The sequence below is a fragment of the Microcebus murinus genome, chromosome 5, assembly GCF_040939455.1.
Source record: "Microcebus murinus isolate Inina chromosome 5, M.murinus_Inina_mat1.0, whole genome shotgun sequence".
NCBI lineage: Eukaryota > Metazoa > Chordata > Mammalia > Primates > Cheirogaleidae > Microcebus > Microcebus murinus.
The window spans coordinates 67,967,193-67,980,707 of NC_134108.1; positions in this window are offsets into that span (position 1 = coordinate 67,967,193).

Consider the following 13,515-nt stretch of genomic DNA (forward strand, 5'->3'; position numbering starts at 1 on the left):
TAGCTTTTGCCTTGAGCATATTTTAATCACTGAAAAACAGTCTTTTTCTCTTTTGTCTCTGAGTTAATTCTTTCTGGACTTCTGGTTGCAGCTGCTAGCTTAGCTTCACCTCCATCACTGGATTGGGGTGTTGTTCTGGATTCTGTGCCTCAGCAATCCTGATATCCTTCTACTTACTTATTTTTCCTTATTATTTCAGGCTATAGCATAATTTAAAGTGGTTTGTTCAAAATTATAATTGTAAGAGACTTACCAGGATACACCTTTCATTAACCTCATTTAGACAGAAATCTTATAATCTTGAAACAATTTTTCAGACATTTCAATTCAAACTGTAGTTTGTGATGCTAACCTTTAAATTTGTAAGTATATTTTCCACTTGAGGTCTTTAAGATTTAAACAAATGACTGGTTTCTATGCAACCACACAGATGAAGGGCATATTCTGTCTTGCAGCTTTCTATTCCTTAGCAATGTGCTTAACATCTGTAGTCAATAAATATACCCCACAGGGCAAAAGAGAGAAAAGAAATTGAGTGAAAGAACTCTTGTAGTAAATATCAGCAGGCATTTTATAAGATTAGTTTCTTAAAGCTAAATTAAAAGTTCTACCCACCATTGACTAAATGTATTTTAAAGCTTATAAACTATAGATAAACTATAATTCACACATATATATGAATACATATAACACTGAAGAAACCAAATATGACAAAATTGGCACATTGAAAAATTAGAATAAATATCTGTAGGATCTGTATGAGAAATGTAGAACCATATGTCTTATAGTCTCATTTTTGTGGAAATGAAAAATAATAACATTTGGAATACAGATGCTCCTTGGCTTATGATGGGGTTACATCCCAATAAATCCATCATAAGTTGAAAATGCATTTAATATACTTAACCTACCAAACATTATACCTTAGCTAGCCACTTTAAATGTGCTAGAACAATTACATTAGCCTACAGTTGCGCAAAATCATCTAATGCAAAGCCTATTTATAATAAAGTGTTGAATATATCTTGTGACATACTGAATACTATGCCAAAAGTGAACAACAGAATGGTTGTATGAGTACTCAAAGTATGGTTTCTACCGAATGCATATTGCTTGAAAATTTTTAAGTTGAACCATGGGAATTCAGGAACCATTTATATTTTCTTTGTCTCAGGTACAATGCTAAGTATTTTATTGAATCCTCACCACAACCCTGTGGGCCAGGTACAATTGTCCTCATTTTGTAGATGAAGAAACATGAGGCTTAATAAGCAATTTTTTCAAAGCCAGATGTTTACCAACTGATAGACCGAGATTCACACCTAAGCAGCCTGATCGCAGACCACTAGACAGTTAATATGCATAAATCAAGAGATAGAATGGGAGCATTTGAAGGATTTCTTCCTAGATGGGTCAATTATGAATAATTTTAAAAATCAGTTTTATAAGGTATAATATACATAAAATAAAATTCACCAGTATTAAGTGCACAACTAGCTGCATCTGGAAAAAAAATGTATACAGTAGTGTAATCATCACCAAAGTCATAATATAGAATATTTCTGTCACCCCAGAAGATTTCCCCATCCCCCTTCACAGTTGACCTCTTCCCTCCATGCTCCCTGGCTCTGGGAAACCACTGGTCTCCTTTCAGGAGAGTTTCACATCTTCTAAAATTTTCTATAAATTAAATCACATTGTAATAGTCTTTTGAAGATGAATTTTTAATTATACATAATGCTTTTTAGATTCATTATGTTGTTGCATGTATCAATAAGTTATTCCTTTATTGCTGAGCAATATTCTATTGTAAGGGTATGCCACAATTTGTTTATCTATTCACCAATTATTTGGGCTATTTCCAATTTGGAGCAATTATAAATAAGGCTGCTATGAGCATGTGAGTCCAAATTCTTATGTGGACATCCGTCTTAATTTTTCTTAAGTACTAGAAATATGACTTCTGGGTCACATGGCAAGAAACACAAAATAGGTGCTTAGATATGGTGAAAATCATGATGATGGTGTGCAAATGATTGCCTTTTGTTAATTGACCCAAGGAGCCTACAGAAATTTTATTAATACAAAAGGATATCTTTATTTTCAGTTAGTTATTTCAATAATCACCTCTTTTATTCCTCATTTTTTATTTGTAAGTAAAAGATACTAAATTACTTTGTATTAATTATCCAGAAATTAAGAAATAAAATGCAAAACAAAATATCATATTTCTAGGCAGTCCTTGACCCACTTGGGCTTTCTCAAACTGATGATAGAAATTATAGAATTTTCTTTTATATCTCTCCAGGCCTTTCCCAAAGAGTCTGGAATTGTCTTAGTGCTCCAGAGAACTCCAAGATAGTATTTTCCCAAGGCATGAACCTGTTGACCCAAACCAATAGGGGAAAGAATCATTCTCTTGGCCATCTGACAATCTTGAGGAGAACAAACCATATGAGAACTAGAAAAATTTGTTCTTGACATGGTAGAATCCACTTTGCATGCTGAAACCAAATTTCGAATCAAGCCATTTCTTCACTAATGTAGAGAGAATTTGGTACTAAGCAAGAATATTGGTTATGATAGAAGGTTACTGACGGTTAAGTGTTAACACCCACCATTCAGTCTGGGCAACATAGTAAGACATTGTCTCTAAAAATAATTTTAAAAAAATTACCTGGGAGTAGTGGCGCACACTACTCATGAGGCTGAGGCAGGAGGATCATGTGAGCCCAGGAGTTTGAGGTTGCAGTGAGCTATGATTATGCCAGTGTACTCCAGTTTGAGAGATCCTGTCTCAAAGCAAACAAACAAACAAACAAAACCCACCCACCAGTATAGCATTATATCAATTTTGAAATGGAGTTATACGTCCATTATTGTTGCTTCTCCAGCTCTCAAACATATAACAAATGTATTCACTGTCTTTGTATACACTTAGCTGGGTTCTCTAACTGTAAGAGCTACTGCCTATTTCATGTGCCAAGAACTCAAGCATCCAACATAGCATCTAACATAGCAGGTTGTTTCCTGATGCATGCTGAATAAACAAAATCAATAATTGATATCCTATACATCTAATTAACAGCTATAACACAGAATTAAAAGCTACACTTTAATCTAACCAAGAGCTATAACCACAGAATTATCTTTAGCTAATTCTATTATGTAATTAAATAATATTCCTTAAAATGGGCAAATAATACAAATATCCCTGCTTGGGGACACTGAATTGGGGTGAGGGGATGAGAAATACTTGGACAGCTGCCTGGCCTTGGGGTTCGGTTTGGGTCCTCAACAAAGGAAGTCCTATATAGTCTCAATGTCCAATGATGGGAAATAGACACTCAAAGCAGGTAAGATGGAAGTTCCTATGGAACTTTCACATGACAATGTGAAATATCACATGACAGATAGATGGTCTTGAATTCTGCCTTTGCTACTTACCAACTTAGTGAACTCAAGGAAAAACATTCAGTGTCTTTGTGTCTCAGTTTTTTAATCTGTAAAACAGGGGTTAAATTTGTACTCATGTCATATCGTTGTTGTAAGGATTAAAGGAGTTCATATAATACATTATAAATACGTAGGGTCCTTTGTACATTGAAGCATATAATAAATGTTAGCTTTTATAATGTATCACAGAATAATATACACGTAGAAGTACAGTAGGACATTAGGGGATAGAATCCATCATTTTCTAGCTGTGTGACCCTAGGTAAATTATTAATCTTGAAAAATTTCAGTTTCCTCATGTATAAAATGAGAATAATTCATTCTTACTTCTAAGGATTGTTGAAAGGATTGCAGACAATGTGTATAAAGCCAGTGCCTGGCATGAAGCACTCAGTAAGGAGGAACTATGCTGTCTTCTCTTTTATGTCTAAGGATGCAAAATTTAAAACCTTACATGCAGTTGCTCTGTATTAAGGGATACTTTTAACTTTATTCAACTCAATATTAAAGCGTTTCAATTTGGAACTAACTAGAGTAAAAAGAATTATTTTCAACCTGCATTTTGAAATCAGTTAGAAATGTATTGAATGATTCTGCAGTTTTCAAATGGAGTCAGGCAGAATACCCAACTTCGAAGTATCTGAATTTTGTGATCTAGTGGCTGTATAAGTTGCTGCCTGGCATACTATTAGTGGACAATAATGGCTGTTCTTTCTTCCTTCCTTTTCTGAGTGATCTCAGCCCTGCACAAAGAAGAGTTTATCAGAGGTAGGAGAATGTCAAAATCCTCTGATCTGTAAATGAATAGAACCTAAGTTTTGCCAAATTGTGTCTACATGGTGTCAGTGGAAATAAGGCCCTCAAAGCTAGAATATGCAAGCTTTAAATAGGTCAAATGGAATCACAGTTAGAGAAAGAAACCATCAGAATGAATTCTTTGTAACATAAAGGTCCAGTGATTACTAAACAGCCCAACCTCATGTGCTTTGTGACTGGGATGGGGACTGCTCCATCCGTCCAAGGGATCTACACATGCCTTTCCCAGCACACAGATCTTTCTTTCTCTAGAAAGAAAGTTCATTTCTTGGTAGAATAACTTCCAGAAAATCAAACAGCAGTAATTTCTTAGAGTTTAGATGGCCTCCAGAACTAACACAGCTTCCTAATTACCAGAAACCATGAGAACTGCATGCAATCATACTGTACAGTTAGTATGCAAGATAAGCAAGAAAAGTGCACTTCTTTAAGCTCTCTTTATTTTTATTTTTTATTTTTGAGACAGAGTCTCACTTTGTTGCCCAAGCTAGAGTGAGTGGCGTGGCGTCAGCCTAGCTCACAGCAACCTCAAACTCCTGGGCTCAAGAAATCCTTCTGCCTCAGCCTCCCAAGTAGCTGGGACTACAGGCATGCACCACCATGCCCAGCTAATTTTTTCTATATATATTAGTTGGCCAATTAATTTCTTTCTATTTATAGTAGAGACCGGGTCTCACCCTTGCTGGTTTCGAATTCCTGACCTCGAGCAATCCACCGGCCTTGGCCTCCCAGAGTGCTAGGATTACAGGCGGGAGCCACCACTCACCACCCTTTAAGCTCTCTTTAAAGCAACTCTCCAAAATGTTTACAATGTTAGTAATTCATATGGGGCTTAGTATCTAAGGTTTATAATGGTTTCTCTAGGTACTGTACTCAAAGTAAATGGTGCCAGGAGAGTTGTTAATGTTCTCTTAAGTCAAGTTATGCTAAAAATTGGTTCTCTTGGGGAATCTTTTTTTTATTATTATTGTTATTGAGACAGGGTCTCACCTGGGTGAGTGTAGTGGCATCACCATAACTCCTTGCAACCTCCAAACATCTGGACTCAAGTGATCTTTCTGCCTTAGCCTCCTGTGTAGCTGGGACAACAGGTGTGCACCACCACACCTGCCTAGATTTTAGTTTTTTTGGAGACAGAGTCTCACCATATTGCTCAGGCTGGTCTTGAAATCCTGACCTCAAGTGATCCTCCCACCTGGGCCTCGCAAAGTACTGATATTACAGGTGTGAGCCACTGTGCCAGCCTCAGGGAATCTTTTTGAGAATAGCCTAATTTAATCTCAGTCTCAGTCTAGTTTCACTGGAAAACCTTGGAATAAAGATTCCACTGAGCTTTGAAAAACATACCTCACTTTCAATTTTCACTTGCCTCTCATTTTGCTACAGGGAAACTGATCTCTCTTCAGAACCTTGAGGGGTCTGCCCTTGACATTGGAACGGTGGGAGGGAGCTACAGGGTGTGCCCCTCTACACATTCACCCCTGGGGCTTGGCCTCAGGAGAGTTCATCAGGCCCGGGTAGGGAAGTGTGTCTACTTTGTTCCCCTTCATTCTTCGCTCCCAGCCCATGTCCAGTGGAAGGGTTAGAGTTCTGTACAGTAGTTCAGAATTGCCCTGCTACAGTTCCAGTGTATTTTGAAAGCAGGCCATCCTTGACAATAAAGTGCCTGCTCTCTTTTCATGTTGCTCACCTTGTCACTGATGACAGAGGAGACACACTTAACTGCAGGCACAAAGCAGGTCCCTTCAAAAGACGGTTTCACTTGGTATCCCCTTACTGGATAACTCCAGTAAATCAGATCCAACAACTAATAGGTATAATTTCCTTTTACCTCTAGATGAAACAAAAATGATGTGTGATATAGAGGATGGACCATGTTCTTCCAGCCCTCATCATAGACCTCACATAGACACAATTGCAGTCCACAAACGAGGCACCGAGGCCCTTACCTCCAGGCTGAACAAAATGATGGCTAAGGGATTGGAGAAAAAAAATGGTGGAGTAAAGGTAACCCTGGATTCCTGCTCCCAGAGAAGGAGACATAGATCTTGGTCTCCTGCACTCGAGTGCATCTCCCCACTGCAAGGACAGCATGGAGAATTTGCAGGTACAGAGTGGGATTCTCATAAAAGGAAAAAAAACAAGGTGATCAGGAGATAAGATCGTGTTCTCTGGAGAGTGCAAAGCAAACAATAGGGCGCATGGGAGGGTGCCGGCCCACCGGGCCAGGGGGGGAAGTGGGATCAGACCCACAGGAGAACTCCCTGCTTCCCCATCGACCTCCACACCCACCCAGCTAGGGACCTGTCTGAAACTGGTGTGAAATCGCGGCAGGAGAAGAAGGTGCTGGAGAGTGCCATCATTAGTGGAAAGCACCGTGAACTCCCCTGAGCCCCGTGCTAGGACGGCTCCAAGACGGGAGGAAACTGAACTGAGCTGACAGGGGAGGCAGTTGGAGGTCTTGCCTCTGGTAACAAGCGGGACCAGCCCTACAGAGCTGTTCACTAAGTCGGGGACTCTCAGCTGTAACTGCCTCGGGCCAATGAGACTGCACAGGGCGGGTCAGTAAGAGCGAGGGCTATGGCTGAACAGGCAGTCATGAAGGCGGCATAGAGGAGGCAAGCAGGCGTCCCGATGACACAGACCCCCAACCCGGCACCTGCCACCTCCTAAACAGTCGCCCCCAGTGCTGGTGCCCTGCGAGTGGGCAAGTGGTCGCCAATGAGGGGGTCCACAGCCCAGGCGCTGTAGTGCGATACAGTATGACGGGAAGGTCTCCTCCCCCAGCCTAGAGACTCTCCTGGCAAATTCCGCCCCTACACAATCTGCGAGCGGCTGGCCAGGGCTGGCTCAATCAATGAACTATTGAGAAGACAAACAGCCAAGGGGAGTTACAGCCACTGGGGCCCCGGTGCAGGGCAGACAGGGGAGCTCCTCCTCCCCTTAGCCCACATCTCTCCTGCTCAAAGTGGTAGGCTCCAACCCTGGAGGTGGGGGTAAGACAAGAAAAGCCACTCTCCCCAGATCTAGGGAGAACCTGCTGGGCTGTGTACAGTCCTTAAGCGGGCAGTATAAAAGACTTTGCTTCCCAGAACAGTTTAGGTCATCCAGTCAATCAAAAGGCTGGGGCTGGATCTCCTCCCCCATCAGTGGCCAACAGTCAGGGCCATGGTTAAGGAACAAATCCCCCCTGCAAGTGACCACAATAGGCTCCACAAGTAACCCCTCCCATCAGGGGTACCTTCCAAGTGTGGTGGAAGAGCTCCACCCAGTGGCTGATCAAGAAACTACAGACAGCGGGGCTCAGTGGCTCATGCCTGTAACCCTAGCACTCTGGGAGGCCAAGGCAGGCGGATTGCTCAAAGTCAGGAGTTCGAAACTAGCCTGAGCAAGAGCTGAGACCCCGTCTCTACTATAAATAGAAAGAAATTAATTGGCCAACTAATATATATAGAAAAAATTAGCTGGGCATGGTGGCGCATGCCTGTAGTCCCAGCTACTCAGGGAACTGAGGTGGTAGGATCGCTTAAGCCCAGAAGTTTGAGGTTGCTGTGAGCTAGGCTGATGCCATGGTACTCACTCTAGCCTGGACAACAAAGTAAAACTCAAGAAAGAAAGAAAGAAAGAAAGAAAGAAAGAAAGAAAGAAAGAAAGAAAGAAAGAAAGAAAGAAAGAGAGAAAGAGAGAAAGAGAGAAAGAGAGAAAGAGAGAAAGAGAGAGAGAGAGAGAGAGAGAGAGAGAGAGAGAGAGAGAGAGAGGAGAGAGAGGGAGAGAGGGAGAGAGGGAGAGAGGGAGAGAGGGAGGGAGAGAGGGAGGGAGGGAGGGAGGGAGGGAGGGGAGGAAGGGGAGGAAGGGGAGGAAGGAAGGAAGGGAAGGGAAGGAAGGGAAGGAAGGGAGGGAGGGAGGAAGGAAGGAAGGAAGGAAGGAAGGAAGGAAGGAAGGAAGGAAGGAAGGAAGGAAGGAAGGAAGGAAGGAAGAAAGAAAGAAAGAAAGAAAGAAAGAAAGAAAGAAAGAAAGAAAGAAGAAAGAAACTACAGAAGAGAGGATCCCTGGACAGCATAGGAAATAACAACAGCTGATCCAAATGGGGAGGGCTCAGTGAAAGAATTCAGGAACCTCAAAGTACCAAAACAAAAACACTCCCCCTAAGAGATACACCAGCTCTCAAGAAATGGAGACTGAACAAACCCAAAACACTAAAATGACAGAAGAATAATTCCAAAATTGGATTGTAAGAAAGCTCAATGACATGCAAGAAAAAATGGATAACCAACACAAAGAAACTACAAAGAAAATACAGGACTTGGAACAAAGATTCACTAAGGAAATCGAGATTTTTTTTTTTTTGAGACAGAGTCTCACTTTGTTGCCCTGGCTAGAGTGAGTGCCGTGGCGTCAGCCTAGCTCACAGCAACCTCAAACTTCTGGGCTCAAGTGATCATATTGCCTCAGCCTCCTGAGTAGCTGGGACTACAAGCATGCACCACCATGCCCGGCTAATTTTTTCTATATATATTAGTTGGTCAATTAATTTCTTTCTATTTATAGTAGAGACGGGGTCTCGCTCTTGCTCAGGCTGGTTTTGAACTCCTGACCTCGAGCAATCCGCCCGCCTCAGGCTCCCAGAGTGCTAGGATTACAGGCGTGAGCCACCGCACCCAGCCAAAGAAAATCGAGATCTTAAAGAAAAATCAATCCGATCTCCTGGAAATGAAGAATCTATTCAGGGAAATACAAAACACAGTGGAAAGCCTCAAAAATAGGGTGGACCAAACAGAAGAAATAATCTCAGAGATTGAAAACAACACCTTCAAATCAAATAAGATAATCACAGAGTTAGAGCAGAAAAATAAGAGACATGAGCAAAGCTTATAAGAATTGTGGGATTATACGAAGAAATATAACCTGCAGCTTCACTGGATTCTGGAGAAGGGGGAAGAAAAAACCCAAAGGTTGGATAAGCTATTTGAAGAAATAATTGAGGAAAATTTCCCAGGTCTAGCCAATAACTTAGAATTAGAAATACAAGAGGCCAAAAGGACTCCTGCGAGATACAATGCAAACAGGAAAACACCACGTCAGGTAGTCATCAGACTGACCAAAGTATCAACAAAAGAGATCCTCCTACAAGCTGTAAGGTGAAAGAAGCAAGTTACATACAAAGGAAAATGGATCAGGATAATGCCAGATTTCTCAACTGAAACAATACAAGCAGAGAGAGACTGGGGCCCCATTCTCACTGTTTTGAAACAAAATAACACCCAGCCTAGAATCTTGTACCCTGCAAAACTAAGCTTTATATATGAAGGAGAAATTAAGACATTCTCAGATAAGCAAAGTCTGAGGGAATTCACCAAGACCAGCCCTACAAGAAGTACTCAAAACAGTGTTACGCATGGAACAGCATAATAAATACTCACGAACATAAAAACAACCAAAACCTAAAGATTAAAGGCCAGATATTACAATGGCTCAAGAGAGAAATCAAAGCAACAACATCCAACCCAACAGAATGATCAGTAATCTGCTTCACCTATCAGTTCTCTCAGTAAATGTGAATGGCTTAAACTCTCCACTCAAGAGACATAGGCTGGCTGAATGGATAAGAAAATACAAGCCAAGTATCTGCTGTCTTCAGGAAACACATCTAACCTGCAAAGATGAATATAGACTAAAAGTAAAGGGGTGGAGATCAGTATTTCAAGCAAGCAGAAGCCAAAAGAAGGCTGGCATAGCAGTTCTAATCTCAAATGATTTAGTTTTTAAAGCAACAAAAGTAGTGAAAGACAAAGATGGTCATTATATAATGGTAAAGGGCACAAGAAGAGATAACAATTTTAAATATATATGCACCTAATTTAGGTGCACCCAGATTCATACAGGAAACCTTACTATATCTAAGCAAATTGATTAACAGCAACTCCATAATTACTGGAGATTTCAACACCCCACTGACTGCACAGGACAGATCCTCCAAAGAGAAAATTAATAAAGAAATAATGGACTTAAAACTCTAGAACAATTGGGTCTGACTGACATTTACAGGACATTCTACCCCAAATCCACTGAATATACGTTCTTCTCATCAGCTCACAGGACATTGTCTAAGATTGACCATATCCTAGGACACAAAGTAAGCCTCAAGAAATTAAAAAAAAAAAAAATAGAAATCATACCATGTATCTTCTCAGATCACAGAGGAATAAAAGTAGAAATTAACCCTAACAGAAACTCACATTTCTACACAAAAATGTGGAAATTAAACAACCTTCTACTAAATGATTACTTCATAGATGAAGAAATCAAGATAGAAATAAAAAAAATTCTTTGAACAAAATGACAATGGAGAGATAAGTTATCAAATCCTCTGGGACACAGCTAAAGCTGTTCTGAGAGGAAAGTTTATTTCCATAAATGCCTATAACCAAAAGACAAGAAGATCACAAATAGACAATCTAATGAAATGACTCAAAGAGCTGGAAAAAGAAGAACAGACCAACCCCCCAAACCGAGCAGAAGAAGTGAAATCAACAAGATCAAATCAGAACTAAATGAAATTGACAACAGGGAAGCTATTCAGGAGATTAATAAAACAAAATGTTGGTTCTTTGAAAAAATAAACAAAATTGACATGCTTTGGCTAGGCTAACGAAAAGCAGAAAAGATAAATCTCCAATAAGCTCCATCAGGAACAAAAAAGGAGATATCACAACTGATCCCAAGGAGATACAAGATATAATTTATGAATACTACAAAAACCTTTATGCACACAAACCGGAAAATGTGGAGGAAATGGACAAATTTCTAGAAACACACAGCCTCCCTAGGTTCAACCAGGAAGAAATAGATTCCCTGAACAGACCAATCTCAAGAGCTGAAATAGAAACAGCAATTAAAAATCTCCCTAAAAAGAAAAGTCCCAGCCCAGATGATTTCACATCCGAATTTTACCACACTTACAAAGAAGAACTGGTGCCTATCTTGCAGAAATTATTCCACAACATCAAGAAGAATGGAAACCTCCCCGACACCTTCTATGAAGCGAACATTACTCTGATACCAAAACCAGGAAAGGATGTAACAAAAAAAGAAAACTACAGACCAATATCCCTAATGAATATAGATGCAAAAATTCTCAACAAGCCGGGCGTGGTGGCTCACGCCTGTAATCCTAGCACTTTGGGAGGCCGAGGCGGCGGATTGCTCGAGGTCAGGAGTTCAAAACTAGCCTGAGCGAGACCCCGTCTCTACCAAAAATAGAAATAAATTAATTGACCAACTAAAAATATATATACAAAAAATTAGCCGGGCATGGGGGGCATGCCTGTAGTCCCAGCTACTCGGGAGGCTGAGGCAGTAGGATCGCTGAGCCCCAGAGATTGAGGTTGCTGTGAGCCAGGCTGACGCCACGGCACTCACTCTAGCCTGGGCAACAAAGTGAGACTCTGTCCCAAAAAAAAAAAAAAAAAAAAAAAAAATTCTCAACAAAATCCTAGCTAACCAAATCCAGATGTTTATCAAAAAAATAATCCATCATGACCAAGTGGGCTTCATCCCAGGGATGCAGGGATGGTTCAACATATGTAAATCTATAAATGTAATTCACCACATAAACAGAAGCAAAAACAAATACCACATGATTCTTTAAACAGATGCAGAAAAAGCTTTTGACAAAATTCAGCACCCTTTCATGATAAGAACACTTAATAAAATAGGCATAGAAGGGACATATCTAAAAATGATACAAGCCATATACGACAGACCCATAGCCAACATCATACCGAATGGGGAAAAATTGAAAGCATTCCCACTTAGGACTGGAACCAGGCAAGGCTGCCCACTATCTCCACTTCTATGCAACATAGTGCTGGAAGTCCTGGCTATTGCAATCAGACAGGAAAGTGGAATTAAAGGTATCTAAATTGGAGCAGAAGAGATCCACTGTTTGCTGATGATATGATATTATATTTAGAAAACCCCAAAGATTCAACCAAGAAACTCCTGGAATTGATAAATGAATTTAGTAAAGTCTCAGGATACAATAAATACACAGAAATCAGAGGCATTCATATATGCCAACAACAATCAAATTGAGAGCCAAATCAATGGCTCAATACCCTTCACAATAGCAACAAAGAAAATAACCCGCACTCGAATGTCTATAGCAGCACAATTCATAATTGTAAAGCTGTGGAAACAACCCAAGTACCCATCAATTCATGAGTGGATTAATAAAATGTGGTATATGTATACCATGGAGTACTATTCAGCTCTAAGAAACAACAGTGATATAGCACCTCTTGTATTTTCCTGGATAGAGCTGGAACCCATATTACTAAGTGAATTATCCCAAGAATGGAAAAATAAGCACCACATATACTCACCAGCAAACTGGTATTAACTGACCAGCACCTAAGTGGACACATAGGAATTACATTAATTGGATATTAGGCGGGTGGGAGGGGCGAGGGGGGCGGGTATATACATACATAATGAGTGAGATGTGTACCGTCTGGGGGATGGTCATGCTTGAAGCTCAGACTTGTGGGGGGAGGGAGAGCAAGGGCATTATTTGAAACCTTAAAATTTGTATCCCCATAATATGCTGAAATAAAAACAAACAACACACAAACGATGGCTAAGAGCAAAGGCTCAGAGCCACACCCTCCACGTGTGAAACGGGCTCTCCCTCTAACCAGCTCCATGACCTTGAGAATGTGACTTAACCTGTCTGTACCTCAGTCTCTCCATCTTTAAATGTTACGTCTATGTTACTGGCTCCTACCCTAAAAGATTGCTGTGAAAATGGAGGTGTCTACGTGCATAATGTGCTCAGTGTGCCCTTGGCCCCTGTTTTGTCTGTTCAATCCTAAAAAACCCTACCTCTCTCTTGGGCTTCTGCCTGCCTGTACCTTGGAATATTTTGAATTCTGGTTCTGTTACTTTCTATAATACCTGTGTGCCCGGAGAAAGTCATTTAATCTCCTTGAGCCTCAGTTTCCCTTTCCATAAATTGGAGGCAATAATGATTACTTTCGAAAGTCATTGTGAGAATTAAATATTAACGTTTTTAAAGTGCCTCACACTAAATACCTTAGTGTATGGTAGTTCTTACCTAAATACCTTAGTACAATGGTAGTCATTACTGCTAGCCCGTTGGCAGTGGATTGGTATGAATTGCAGCAGTTTGGTAGTATCCAGAAGTTAAACACGAGGGAACATATAGTCCATTATGCAATTGTA